This window comes from Delphinus delphis, chromosome 15 (genome assembly GCF_949987515.2).
Source record: "Delphinus delphis chromosome 15, mDelDel1.2, whole genome shotgun sequence".
NCBI lineage: Eukaryota > Metazoa > Chordata > Mammalia > Artiodactyla > Delphinidae > Delphinus > Delphinus delphis.
The window spans coordinates 17,581,205-17,596,856 of NC_082697.1; the positions used below are offsets into that span (position 1 = coordinate 17,581,205).

At 42.9% G+C, this 15,652-nt stretch overlaps 1 protein-coding gene across 2 annotated transcripts in view; it reads left to right on the plus strand.

The window, feature by feature from the left end:
- The window catches only part of PTPRT (protein tyrosine phosphatase receptor type T), a 1,079,376-nt gene that overhangs the window by 959,784 nt on the left and 103,940 nt on the right, over positions 1-15,652 (plus strand). The window lies entirely within an intron of this gene.

Consider the following 15,652-nt stretch of genomic DNA (forward strand, 5'->3'; position numbering starts at 1 on the left):
TAAAGCTAGTTTAGTTTAGTCTGATGATGGGGATCAGACTCAAGAGTGCTGACTTTTGCTCTTAACTTTCTGAAAACCAGTTCTTTTTCTGAATTGCGTAGAAATGCTAGATTCCCCAGCCTCTGCTCCAAAGGGAAAGCAGGAAATCTAAAGGAATATGAGCAGAGACAAATGTTCCCCCTACACTGTGCCAGTGGCAAAGGGAAGAAATCATCCTTTGTAAAAATCACTTAGATAAGGTCAGTTTGGGATGACGGGGATCTATGAGGATGAAGAAAGAAAGGAAACAAGTATTTACAGACCACCTTCGTCTGTACCACAGCCTTGTGAGATGCTTAGTATGATTGTTCCCATTTTATAGATGATGTATGCAGAGCTCAGTGTTTGGCTGACCTTCCCACAGTTACATAGCTGCTTCCTGATGGGTCCAGGATCCAAGGGTACCTCAGACCCATGATTCCTAACCTCAAGTGTACCACAGCACCTACCTGAGGCAGTTTTCAAAATCCGCATACCTGAGCCCCACACCTGACCTGCTGAATCCAAATCTCCTGGGGCACGGGGAGTGGGACGGGGACTCAGGATGTGGATTTGTAAAAGCCACGCAGGGGGTCCTTACGGGCACCCTGTTAAGAAGGCTGAACTTTGAAAGAGGCAACAGCAGCTATTTTCAAATATTGACTTGCTACCTTGGGAGAGAGAGATTTTGTTTTAAACCTATAAAGACTGAAAAAAATGGTAAAATGAATACGCATGTAGTCTTTACCTAGATTCACCAGTTGTTCGCATTTTGCAATATTTGCTCTCTCTCTCTCTCATATACACACACACACACTATATGTATACATACATTTTATATATATATATATGTGTGTGTGTGTATATATATATATATAAATATAATTTTATGAACCATTTAGAAGTAAGTTTTAGGCATCGTGACACTCCCCCTCCAGAGAATTCAGCATGTGTTTCCTGAGGACTAGGACAGCTCCTCAGCATAAACACAATGAAATTATTTTACCCAAGAAACATAACCTTGTTTCAATCTCTGATAGACCAGAGTCCATAGCTGAATTTTCCCCATGGCCCTAAAATGTTCTCTCTAATTGTTACTATCTTTTGATCCAGTATCCAGTCAAGATGCTCACTTTATATTTGGCCACCAAGTCTCCCATCACCTTTCTATCTACAACAGTCTTCCCACCTTTCATTTTCCTTTCGGGATGCCGACATCTTTTAAAAGTCTAGGCCAGTTGTCCACAGAATGTTCCACAGTCCAGATTCGTCTGATTTTTTCCATCATGATCACACTCAGGTTAAATATTTTGGCAAAAATGCTACACAGGTCACATTGTGTATGTACTTCCCTTTGCATCATTTCAGTAGACGCGTGCTATCACTTTGCCCACTCTTGGTGATGCTAAGTTTGAATACTTCTTAAGGTTGAGAAATGACTTTTAAAGATGAAGCCTAACAGCACATACTGATTACTTCATGAGTCAATATTTAACTTCTGTTTTCCTCAGAGAGCAGAGCAAGTTTGCAGTCTGCCTAAACACAAAGTCAGTTCTTAATCCATTCTGCACCCGGGTGAATTTCTGGGATTCTCACATTCCCTTGGGTCCAAGAAAAGAGGATGCCGACAGAGGGAAGGAGAGGTGGAAAAGAGGGTAGCAAGGAACTGGGCTTGGTTTGTCCTTAAAGGCGCATCCTGAGCACCGCCCCACCCCAAGCCTTCGGCCGGCCGTGTTAACTTGTCACTGACTCTCCTGCTTTTGTCCTGAGGCAAGGAGGTTCATTAGCAAGTCTAGCTGATGGCACTGCTGGCCAAGTGGTACCTATTCACCCCAAACCTTTCCTGTCCAGGCCAGGCTCTTGTGCACCTTTTTTTCCATTTCCGTGTTTGTAAAAATGTCCTGGGAGGACTCTGAATGCCAAAGAGATATGGTCAAAGACACATGACAAACATCATGATCCCAAAATTGTAGGTATTTGATCTTAAGCTTTCTGATTTCAAATGAAAACCTGGGTAACACCAATTTCTTGGATTTCAAGGGGAAACATCACCTCCATTTCCCCCGTGAGCTAAAACTTAGACTCTTAAGATAAAAGCGCCCAAGACTGAGGTAGATTGGCCAGCCAGAGAGGAAGAAGCAGCATATCCAGTAAAATCTAATCAGATGTTTTAAAGTCCAGACACAGTCTTTCCAAGATTGATATATGTGTGTTTTACATTTACATACACACATATACATGCACACAGACATAACACGCGTACCCAGACATGTGTATATGTATATTGTATGTACATTCATTTTAATGATATTGCTTTTAAAAAGATGGAAAAAATTCAATTGATGTTATACTCAATTATTAAGAAATTTTGCATTTGTTTGAATCAGTAAATATTTTAGGATTCTGTCTGTGCATCTGGTGTCCTCAGGCTAGAGCCACAGACATGCTCTGGGGGTTCTTTTGAATGCCCTGGAATGCATCAGGTACCTTTTAAAATGCTCTATGGAATCACTGGGGTGTGATTTGAGGGGAAAAAAATGTAAGTAATGCTTACACTGGAGATGTAGAAATTGCTTCTGCAATCACCCTGATGTATGTAAAATTGAATCTATTTTCGTGGCATTAGGGAAGTGACTGTCTGGCTTCTGCATCGGGTCTTTAGGAGGGCCTGAGCTTATTTGCAAATGTCGAAGAAGCATTGCTAGAGGCAGAGCACAAGAATAGATGTCACATTGGAAAAGATTACAGAAAAACCTGCCCTGAGCAATTATTTCATTATTGAACAGGTGGGCCCTGGCCTAATTCAACCTTTGCATCCAACTGTGTGGGTTTGTCTTCCTGGGTTTTCGATTCCAAGTGACTGCTAAGTTCCGTAACATCCGTTCCATCAAGCCTCCCAATTTTGTACAGGACCAGCGACCTCTGGGATGCAGGGGTGAGGGGGCTTTGTGAGGTATGGACTGTTGCTCTGGAGTGCTGTGGCGTTCTGGAAAAAGGAGCGCCTGTCAGCAGTGTGCATTGTTTCCAGTTGAAAGAAATGCTGGCTTTTATTAAGTAATCTGGTTTTGATCTTACTGCCTTGTGTACCTGCTTGTTATTTTTTTCTGAGACCTTTTGCTCCCTGGGATCATTTTCTGGGTCTTTCTGCTGCTGCTTTCTTTTTACATTCCTGCTTAAATCTTCTTTATGTCTTTTGTTCATAGTCTCATCCTCTCCTTGTTTTAGTCCAAATCAAAATGCTTCAGAACAAATTGCTGTTGAATTCTATGATACGGGGCTTGGCTGTCTACCCTTCATGTAATAGCGTTTGGCAGACTCACTTGCCCATTGGGTACGGTTAGTAAACTCCATCTTCACTTTTTTGCTTCCATTCTATTCAGTGGTTTCATGTCTGGTGGGTGAAGGAGCATCACATGCCGGGCCGTCAAGCTCTCTGCTAAATAAAGAAGCAGGCACTGTTGAGGGCTTGGAGGTGAGATTTAGTGGCCATTTTCTCGGTGCTTAGTACGTGCCTGTCCCTGTCCTGAGTCCTGAGCACAGTTTGGGGAGGGGTGTAATTACAAAAATTAATAAAACAGGGCATTGTCTCAAAAATAATAAATGTTCCTACTTTTAAGTTTTTCATAGTTTACAAAAGTCCTTTTGCAAAAACCTGGAGCCATAGATCCTTATTCCTGCACCATGAAAGAGCTGGTAGGTTTCTTACTACCCCCATTCTACAGATGAGGAAACTGAGGTTCAGAGAGACTCCATGCTGCAAATCACACAGGCATTTGCAGAGTCATAATAAGGATCTGTCTCTCCTGACATCAGTTAGGTTTTATCCACTTAGTTCTTCAAAGAATTTAGAAAAACATCCATAAAAGTACCTACAGTGAAACAGCTGTATGAGAATTAAATAATCAGGATCAGGAAAACATAAATGAAGACAAGAGGGTCAAGACCAGGTTATTTTCAAATATAACTCCATTATATGAAAACGTAATCTAAATATGCAGGCTGGCAACTTTCAAATTCTAGTTTGGCTCTGCGCTTTCTAGTAACAAAAGCTCAAATAGGAAGATCACTTTTATTGGCACCTACAGTGTGCTAGACTGTATGCTTTATATAAATCCCATTCTTAAGCCTCCTAGAAACCCTATAAATTAGGTATTATTCCCGTTTCATAAGTGAAGAAACTGAGTTTCAGAGAACTGGAGTAAATAAGCCCAAAGTCCCACACACATGGAGTCGGGGTGGGATTGGAAGCCAAAATAGGGTTATCTGACTCCAGAATCCATGTTCCTTCTCCTGCACCAGGAATGCAGCTCTCACCACTCACTGGTCTCACTGTATGAGGCTGCTGATGGCTCCTCCCCTTTTCTACCACGTGGGCAGAGGCTGCTGCCACCACAGTGTCCTGCAAGGAGCCTGTGGCTGGATACTGGCATGGAGCCAATCAGATTCCCACCCGGTGCCAGGCTCTGTGATAAGCATGTTCAAATCTGACATCTTACTCTGTCCTCACAGTAACCCTCTCTAGTTGGTATGTTTGTTAGCAAACCCATTTTACAGTAGAGGGAACTGGTGCTCTGAGATATTAAAAGCTCTTCCTCAGGTCCCATAATGAATCCATGGTGAGGTTTGGACCCATGTTCTACTTTCTAAACCAAGCGTCTTGTCTTTCCTCCAACTTTACACTTTCTCTCCATCACAAAGGAGGGTGACGGAAAGAAAGGAGATCAGCATGAATAGCCTTGCTAGGTGACAGGACAGAGCCTCCTCTGGGCTCCTCTGTCCACTTCAGAGCCCAAAATGCCTGTCGCGGGAAGGTAGCTGCCCAGTAATCCAGAAAGGGCCTGTGAGAATTGTCCCACCAGGAGCTTCTTCGGAAGTGGGACTGTAGACCAGATGGTCCCATCCCATCCTCGGGCATTCCTGAGCTGGTCCAAGCCCTGTATAGATATAGAGAGAGATGAGCAAGAGAGAGAGATTGCAGCCTGGTGTGGGAGACTCATGGTCTCACAATGAGCATCTTTACACAACCCAAACATGTATGTATGTATGTATGTATGTATGTATATATGAATGATGGACCTGGAATTCATCTCAGATCTTCTAGCTCCAAGACCATATCTGGTTCCAGCTCTTCTGGTACTGGATTCTGTCTTCTTTTAAGGTGAAATCGGCTCTCTGTAACTTCCATCCATTCATTCCTGATTTTGCACACAAAGTATGGGTTGGTCAGCAACCAGACGCTGGCCCTTGTCTGCCCTCTGGTGTCCCAGAGGGTAATGAAATCAGTCTTTCTCTTCCTGCAGCTCTGAGCCTCACCCCCAGCTGTTGGGCTGCAGCCAGCTGTGTGCCCTGCAGGTCCTGCCCTCAGGCTCAGCGGCCCTCACACCAGCTATCAACCTTCTTCAGTACACATTTCTGTTTTCCAACATGTTCAAAATCTTGATTGGCACATCTGTCTCCATTTAGTCCATGTCTATGAAGTGTTTGGTTTCCAAGTCTACCGTGGGCCGAACTACTGGAAGTTCAGGGGGCTGCCACCACCCTCACTCACTTTTCCAAACCTGGGTTCAGAACACACTGCTCACGTTTGAATTAACCTCCAAATGTCCATCGCGTATCTGCCTCACACAGAGTTCATGGCTTCCAGCTCGGGATTTGAGGGTCTCAAGTAAAGACTTTATATTTCATCTGTGCTGTGTCTTCTGGTTAGATTTGACCCTGTTATCCCAGTGTACTGAGATATTTTTGATTTCTAGCTGGGTTAGCCAAGGAGCTCACTTAATCCTCCCAGTTTGGGGCCTCAAATTACAATAATTATTAGATTATTAATATTCATCATACTGGCTATTATCTATTGAGCATTAATTGTGAGCGCATTTCCAGCTGAGTGTTTTATATGCATTATCTTATATCATCGGTATGTTGGGAGGATTAAATAAGTGTGTTATGCTTATCCCTGATGGTTTACAAGTGAGGAAACTGAGGTTTAAATAATAAAGAACTTGCCTAAGCCTTCATAGTTTTAAATGGCAGATTTTTAAGCTGGAACTTAAACCTGGGTCTGTGTGACACCCCTAAGCCTACGGCCAAGATCATTCCACTATACTGCCTTCTGTAAGATAGGTGTTATTATTCCCATTTTATAGAGAAGGAAAGTAAAGTGCTCAGTTTCAGCAAACATTGAGTCATTTGCTCAAAGCAGTGGTGCTCAAAGTGTGGTCCCCAGATCGGCAGCATCAGCATCACCTGGGAACTTTTTGGAAGCAAATTCTTGGGCCCCACCCCAGACCTACTGAACCCCAAACTCCGCCGGTGGGGCTCAGCAGTCACTGTTTTTAACGAGCCTTCCAGGTAATGCTGATGCACATTCAAGTCTGAGAATCGCTGGCTAGTAGTAAAGCCCCGGACTGTCAGACTCCAAAGCCCTAGTTCTTCTGTGTGCAGAATCGTCTCTGATAGCACAGTTAGGCACACTGAGAGAGAAAGGCTGATTTTCCCTTTCTCAGGGTGGATGCACCAGGAAGAGGGGCTGCCTGGAGATGCTGCACCTGAGGGCTGCTAAAGCTCGTATATAGCTGAGGGTCCCTAAACCCAGGGCTCCTTTCACAACCATCTCTGGAACTTTCTGTCCTTTTGTCTGAACGGCAAACAACCCGAGAGTCAGAATGGAAGGAGTGGAAATTTACAAGGAGGAGCAGTCATGAGTCACACAGTGAAACCATGAACTCAACAGAACATCATGAAGAGGAATTTTTTTAAATACACAAAGTTCTGTTTGAAGGGACAATTATATTTTCTGGAGGCTCCAGGATTAAACTGAATCTGGGAGAAAAATGGAATGTTACAAGCTTGCCACCTCCAGTTTTACTGAATATTTTATAGAGATTATTGAATATTTTGTAATCATCCTCTTGGCTGACAGATTAAAGGACACACTTATTAAGTTCCTGGCAACCCAAAGTGGAATGGAATTGTTTATTCCTTGGAAATGCAAAATGGAAATTTAAGTGGCCTTGAGAAAGTAGACAAATTGTCCATCCCAAGCATTAAAGAGTTAAACTAAGGTAAGTGTCAGAGAAGGATATTAGACTCCGAAAGGAGACATAGTAGACCATCAAAACTAAGAATTACCTTAGACACCGTCTGATCCAACTTCCTCATCTTAAAGACGAAAAACTGAGTCCCAGAGAGTTTTCTCAAGGTCACTCATCGAGTCACTAGCAAAACCTGGGCTAGAGTTGGGAGCTGTGACCTCTCTAGTCCTTGCCCCCTGGTCTCCTTCAGAGGAGTGAAGTATGGTCAGTAATGGCTTGTCTTCTATCTAATATTTTCTGTAGACCCCCAATCCGATTTCTGCACAAATCTAACCATCTCAAATTGAATTATACTTTTCATCTCCTGGTTATGGGAATAACTGAGGTGTTCCTTTAAATATTCATTGACTGCCAACTATATGCTAAGCAGGGTAGGGATTGTAAAAATAAATAAGACATAGTCTCTTCCTTCAAGGATATTACTGTCCTCCAAGAGGAGATTCGTAAGTGGATTAGTTTCAATAAATGCGATAAGTGATAGAGAAAAGGCATGTGTGGTGCCCCAGGAACACTGATCAGAGGCTCAGCAGGTGATTAATTCTGCCTAAGTGAGTTAGACAGTACTATCTATGTGAGGAAATGGATTTTGATTTGAAGAAAGTGCAAGGAAAAGATTATCCCAGATAGAAGGGACAAAGGCTCGGAGGTGTAAGGGGTATGGTGAGCTTGAGGAAGGGGCCTTAAAATACAGGGTGCTTTGTTCTGAAAGCATATAGCCAGAGATATGTCTGGAACAGTAGCTAGAACCTGCCCGAGAAGGAACTTACATTTGTAGCCTACTTAAATTCAGTTTCCAGGAGGGGCAAAACCTATTTGGAAATAGAGTGATCCCAGTGTTAGGTGCCCTTGCATGTTGTTGGAACCTGGCCTCATATTCTCTTTGATTTGTATAGATTCAGCTTTCCATTATAAATAAGTAGGGACAGCATTTTAGCAGCTACAGACCTTTACTTTCATTGTGAGCTGGCCCGGACGTTCGGACGTTCTTTCTCAATACCCTTTCAAAGAGACCTCAGTCAAGCTACAGAGCTGAACTTGTTTTTGACAATTTATGCTAGGCCACTGCATCTTGAGAAGAAAATAGAATTGTTGTATACACCTCACAGGTGGTCCTGAGTTGTAACAGGGCGCTTAGGAAGTGCTTGTTAAAGTAATCAAGGATAAAGAAGTGATGTTGAAAATGTAAGTATATAGTTGCTAGGTAGCAGGATAAGCTGAGCTTAGAGACTAGGTTTTTTTTCCTCAGCTCAAAGCCACAGCCTTGGTAAGTTGAAAACACAGATAATAATTCTGCCAGCTAACATTTTGTGAGTAATTCCTGGACAAAGCACTTTACATGCATCATTTCATTTCATAATCTCAACAATTCTATGAGGCAGGTCAGGGAAGCTGAGGTTCAGAGATTTTAAGTAACTTTCTCAAGGGCACACAGCTACCAAGAAACCAGACTGAGGTTTGAACCTGGGTTTATATGATTGCCCTGTCAGCAGCCTGTCCTTGAAATACTTGCTTTGCTTAACTTCTACTCTCCTGGTTTTTCTCCTTCCTCCCCAGCGACTTCTTCTCATGCTTCTTTCTTGGTTGTTCTTCTAACCATTCCAACATCCCAGGACCTAGTCCAGAAACTTCTCTTTTCTGCTTATGCTCCGTCTAAGTGGGCGGTGATGATGACATTAAATGAGATAATGAGCACAAGAAGAGGCCAGATTTGAAGCAGGAGCGGGGGAGTTCAGATCTAGACAGATACGGTTTGAAGTGCTGTTGAGTCACTGAAGACATGTCGAGCAGGCTGTTGGATTTGTGGGCCTGGAGCTCAGCAGAGGAATCTGGCCTGGAGATATAAATGTTTGCTACATTGTATATACACAGTGATTGAAGACTTTGCCATGAATAAGGAAATTGAGGCACATTAAGATGGGACACGTTGCCTGGCATCACTTAGCAAGTTAATGGAAGAACCAGAGCATCAAACTGGGACTTACCTATTAGAAGTGCCTACAGAAAAGCAGTCAGTTAAAGCTGACGGCAAAACAGGGGTCTATGAAAGGGGCTACGTGACTAGTCCAAGTGCAGACTTTCTGGTCGTCCACCCAGACCCTGAGATGGACCTTGGAATGTGTGAATGAGTTCATGGATCAGGTAGCCTCATGGTTGTCTACTCAGCCAGGATTATGATAAGATCTCAGTAGGCAAAGCATAACTTTCTGAATCAAAATAGAAATTTTTAAAAGTCTGAAGTCTGATTTATATATTAGTGGTTGGGAGCAGATCTATATACCTTAGAAATTCAGTGAAGGAGCTGTAGTGTTGACATCATCACAGAGGTTGAGGAGCGCACGTAAAGTTCTTGCCCAGGTGGTAGGTTGTCCCACTGCCCACAGAGGTGGACAGCAGGTATGATACAGGAGGTAGAGGTTTGGAGAGGAAACGTCTTTGCAAAGCAGAATTCAAGGAAATGGAAGAAAAAGATCAGAGTGCCAAGGACAGGCAAAATCCCTCTGTCCCCTGCGTTACCATCTCCATCATTCTCTAGGTGGTCTCCTACATGCTTCTGGAGTATGTCATGATGTTTAGTTAGAGGCTGACTCAGTAGGATGCTCTTGACTGTATTGAGAGGAACTGCCTACACCACCAGACGTCTATTATATCTCTAACCTGCACCTACCTCTAGAGTGGACAGATGTCGAGTGAGGAGATCCCCCAACCACAATACTAAGTGTTGGTAACACAAACATGAAAAAGGCAGTTCTGCTTCCAGAAATCCCATGATATTTTAGGGAGCACAGACACAGTGATACGGCATGATGCATCTAGTAGAGGTACGTGTAGAAGCTGTGCGGAGAATGGTGGCTGGTGAAGGGAGGCTGTTCTGGCCCATTAACCACGTAATTCATCTGTCTTTGGGTGATTTACTTTTCACTTCACCAGCCATGTGAGTTGACTCCCTAACTATATGAAGGCTGGAAATGAAAGTAAAATTTCAATCCCTTGGCAGTAAAACAAGAAGAAATGTGTTAAACATGATTATCAGAGACACATTTAGCAGAGATACAATGTAGAGTAATCTTGACATGTTCCTTTCCCTTACCCTCCACATTTAATTCAATACCAAGTTTTGATTATTCTGCTTCTTCAATATGTGTAGAGCCCATCCACATTCAATACCTCCATCCTCGTCCAAGTTACCATCATCTCCTGCTTCAGTAAGGTCCACAGCCCCTAAATAGTCCTCATAGCCATCCTTGTCATTCTCTAGTTCATTTCTTCTTAGCAGTTAGGGAGATCTATTCAAGGCAAATGTGAATACGTTACCTCATATCTCCCTGGCTTCTGATTTTTCGTAAGCTAACAACTGAAGTCCCCATCCAGATCTTACATCCAGATCTTGCCCTGCTCATTTTTTCCAAGTTCTCACATTTCACTGTTCCTTTCTCTGTGACCTCCAGCCACACTACCTTCTTCTCTAAGTGCTCCACCTTTTCCCCACTCCTTCTCCCACGGGGCCTCTGCGCATGCCATTGCTCTGTCTACAGCAGGGTCGACAAACTACGGCCCACAGGCCAAATCCAGCACACTCTTTGTTTTTGTAAATAAAGCTTTGCTGGAAAAGAGCTATGCTTATTTTTTACATCTTGTCTATACAGAGCTGTTCCTGTGCTCCTATCGGTAGAGTTGAGTAATTGCTATTGAGACCATCTAGCCCACAAAACCTCAATATTTACTCTCTGGCCCTTAACAGAAATGTTTTACAACTCCTCATCTAGAACACTGGCTATACCCACACTGTTCCTCTAATTGGCTCCTTTAGATCTCAATTCATGGATTTCTTCCTTTTCTGACCCCTTTCTCCCCAGGCCAGATTGGATTCCTTTGTTAGGTGCTATCATAGAATTCTGTTTTCTCAGCACTGACCTCATCTTTCAAATGTATTTAAGGTCCAACTCTTCTGACAGTTGGCAAGATTCAAGAGGTGAGGACCATTTCTGTTTGCTTACTACTGTGTCCCCAGCATGTAGCATGGTGTGTGGCACAGAAGAGATAGACAGAAATTCTTATTTAGTCGACTAGATGGATAAATGGATGGATGTGCAGATAGATGCGACTCAGGCATAGCAATACTAAGTCAGAATAAAAAGGAATATTCAGAAAGCCTGGTACAGCTGATACTATACACTGTTGACCCACTTTCTGCATTCAGAATTGAGTGCAGCAGAGAAAGGAATCAAAGAATGTTTCTTTGCCAGTCAGCTGATATCCAGATCTTAGCATGTCTCCACCCCTGTCACCAACCTCTAGTCTGCCAACACTGGGGGGGAATTTTACAAATCCCTTTTCGTTGTTCCTGCAAAATTGGGAGCTGCTACTGAAAATATCCTCAAGTAGTTAACTGTTGGCTGCTCTGGTAATGTGCTACAATCATTCCTCTATTCATAAGAAAAGGGAAGGATAACAGCTGGTGGTCTTCAGACCAGACACAAATACAGGCAAAGACTCAGATAGGCTGCTATCTGGCTGTGCCAGTGGAAGAAGCAAGAAAAAGAGTGAAGTCAGGAGGCAGATATAACAGACTGTGAGGCTCCACTGGCTGGATGGCCTCACGAGTAGCCATGAGAACATCAGTTATCCGGGAATGTTCTGAGAGACAGTGGGCATCAATTACATGGATCCAGTCTGTATGGTCATGGAGAGCTGGCTTCCCCACATGATTTGTCTTGGGAGCTGAGATGTTCTTTGGTTATTGAAACTCACTAAGTAGAAAGGAAGGGGTTTGAACTGTTCGTTTTTTAGATGAGAAGAAGCCAAAATGAGTTGATAGAATATCAGTAGGAAATGGAATTTGGCTTCTTGAGCTGCTTCAGGATGATCAAGGAAAGTGTCAGGGCGGAGCTGAATCTTAAACAATGAGTGATCAGAGATTGTCAAGGCAGAAAAGGAGAAACATGTTATTGCTGTCTTTGTTTTGTTATGACACAGCACGTCAGTACTTAATGGCATAAAACAACCACCATTGTATTGTGCTCACAATTCTGTAGGCCAAGAGTTGGGGCAGGAGTGAGCAGGGATAGTGGTTGTGTCTGCGTGAAAATGAGGAGACTCAGATGGAATGACTTGAATGGCTGGAAATAATTGGGATGGCTCTCCGAGAGCCATATGTCTGGGTCCTCATTTCTTCCTCAAGTGGCATCTGCTAGGGATGGAATGCCCAAATGGCTCATTTATTTGTGTGTCTGACCCCTTGGTCGCAATGACTAGAACATCTGGGGATGGCTGGTCTCTCTCCCTGTGCGTCTAACTTGGTCTTCTCTGTAGCATGGCAGACTCGTGGTAGTCAGACTTATTACATGCTGGCTGGCTTCCCCCAGAGAGAGTGTTCTGAGAAAGCCGGGAGGAATGCCAGTTCTCTTAAAACTAGGTTGAGAACTGGCCGGCATTACTTCTGCTGCATATCATTATTAAAAGCATCCCAGGTAAGCCTAAAAGAGTGGAGAAGCAGGCTCCACGTCTCAGCAGGGGAAATGGCACGTGTCTACAGGAAGGGAAAGAATGGTGGTCATCTTGGAGATTCAACTACCACACTGTTCTAAAAGAAGAGAGTACATGCACATGGGCGCCACGGTGTGAGGTCTGCCTGGCTGATTAGAGTGAACAATAAATCGGAATACTTTCCAAATCTCCAGTTTCCACTCAGGTTACAGTGATAACTCTTGCATTACTAGCACGTGGTTTGGCAAGGTCTCTGAAGATCTTCAGAATCTGGAAAGAGCTTTTGCTCTCATGTACAATTCCTTGTGAGTGTGAATGTCTTCGCTAAAATACAGAGTCCAAAAGACATCAATAAAAAGATCTTTTCCCTAGAGCTTGAGAGAGAATATGAAGGGCAGGAGACAGATGTTGGTGTCTCTGCCCGGCGGCCTGATCCTCCTTGAGACACCCTGACCCTGACCTCTTTCTCAGGAAGTCCTTACCCTTGGACTTGTAATTATGAGTAGTTTGACATCCCTGGAGTATTTGGATTTTTAACTCCATGGGATTAGGTGGCGGGAGATGAACCTAGAAAAGGGATCAAGGGCTGTGTCGTAAAGATTGTCAAAACTAGAGAGTTTGGAATTTATAATGTTCTCTGTAAGGAGCTAGCACAGATTTTAAGAAGTGGAGAAGCAGGATTGAGTCCAGTTCCAGAAAGATCATCCCACTGACAGTGAGGAGAATGTATTGGAGTGTGAGTTGATAAGACTAATAAAAAGTAAGTATTGTTTCTGCATGTATCAGATCCAAGGAAAGTGACTTAGCATAAAACACGGCTGCAGTGGACATTTATTTTATACATGCATCCACACACACACCCACACACACACATACCTGCTTACAGAATTAATAGTGACTACAAACAAATTGGTGTGGCCAACTGTTTGTAATGAAGCAGGTGATAGAGAGAGGATGTTCTACCACATTCCATTCTCGGGACTGTTAAGTCCAGAAGTATTGATTAGATATCCATGCTTGCTCTATATTTTCTTGATCAGTCAATATTTTGATGGTTTGATGCCTGAAAATATTTGGACATATTCGATTTTTGAAATTAGTATCCTTATTCAGTTAATGTCTCATTGGGCCAATTCAGTTTTTCCAAGGTGAAAACCCCTTTCATCTTCAGGGTCTTTGATATAGGTTGGATGAAATTCCCTCTGATCCACAGATGTGACAGAGGCTCAGAAAGTAAGAGAGTCACTCCAAAGTAGCAGAGTCACTTCTGTTTCTGCTACAGTGGAGACTCATGTGGTCCTGCACTGAGTCGTCAGCCAGCTGGGCCCTAGCAAATACATGCACTTGTAAATCTGGTCCCCATTCTTATTAACAACCCTTCTTTTACTGTCCCATCACTCTCCTTGCAAATTGATCCATCAGCAGAGGTTTACCCAATAATTCAATGTCATTATTATGCTTTACTTATAAAATAGCTATTTGCCAAGCCTGTTCTGCAATTTAAAAATGCAAGTCCTACCACGCCACCGTCCATCTGAAAACCTGTCACCGGCTCCCCTTTGCCCTCAGAGTAAAGTTAAAATGCATCTCATGGCCTGTAAGACTCAGAATGATCTGATTCCTGTCTACATCTTTGGTCTCATCTCTAACCACTCTCTGGATTTCTCAGTATAGTTCAGTCATATTGACTTTCCTTCTATTCTTGGAAAACACTAAGTATTTTCCAACATCATGGCTTCCACAATTCCCTTCCCTCTTCCTGGAACATTCTTCCTTTCTGTCATTCATTGTTTACCCTTATTAATCCTTCAGATCTATGATTCTCTGTCATCTTTTGAGGACTTCCTAATCTCTAATATAAACAGTGACCATTTTTTTCTAGTCCCTTCTTTCACAAGTATTATGTATTCAGATATTTATTTAACAGTTTTTTGGTTACTGTCTGCCTTCTTCACAAACTGTAAGCTCCAAAGTGCAGAGACCACTTCTGTTTTAACCATCACTGTGTCCCTAGAGACTAGCGTTAGGTGCTTGGTATATGACAGATGCTTGATGAGTATTTGTTGAATGAACCATTATGTTAATTTTGTGATCAAGATGGATCACAATGATTCACTATTCTGTATTCAATCGACTATTCTTGTGGACTACGTGAAAAACGTGGTCCTGCAGTCTTGAAGATGACTAAGGTTACTCTTAGGTTTTGATCCCATGGTGGAGGTGGGGAGACCAGGAGGAGACCATTGCACTAGTCTGGGAGACATAGGTGGGGTGCTGTTTGCAATTCCTTTTCTTGGGAAGTCCTAATCCTAATATCTTTGTCCTCATCATTAATTCTAAAGACCTCATGGCCAATGATGGCATTCTTGGACTCCATCATTCAGTGCAGGACTGGAACACAGAAGGAACACTCTTCAGAACTACTTTGTGGCTACAGCTGCCCCTACCCTTGTGACCTCCCTTGTCTCCTCCAGAGGGCTGTATGCTTCTAACAATTTTTTCCTTCTCCCCCTCGCACCCCAGTCACTGCTTAGCCTTCTCCAACTTTATTCACTTGTGGATATTCCCAATATTTGGGAAAATCTGAAAAGTCAGCTTTCATGTTTAAGGAATATACCTCATTGTCTTTAAAGGGGAAAATAGAAGAAACTAACCTTTATTTAGCCCTAACTATGTACCAGGGGCTATGCAGGATGTGGTGATATGCTATATCCTTTAATCCTTACAACTTTTGAAGTGACAGTTATTATTGGAATCGGGCTTCTTTCACAAGTGTAGAGACTGAGGTTCAGAGATATTAAGTAACTTGTTCAAGGTCACATAGCTAGTAAAAGTTATATCAGGGATTTAAACCTAATATTTATCTCGCATATGATCTGACTACTGTAATGTACTCCCTCCCAAGTAACGTGAGATATGCAGACACTTGTGAGGCCATTGGGGAGATGGCATATTTTGATGCTGATGTCTTCAAATCCCAGATTGCACTACTCTCTTCAGTGATTAGAACATAATGAGAACCCTCCTGCCATTCATTCACTCAACAATGTTTGTTGAGC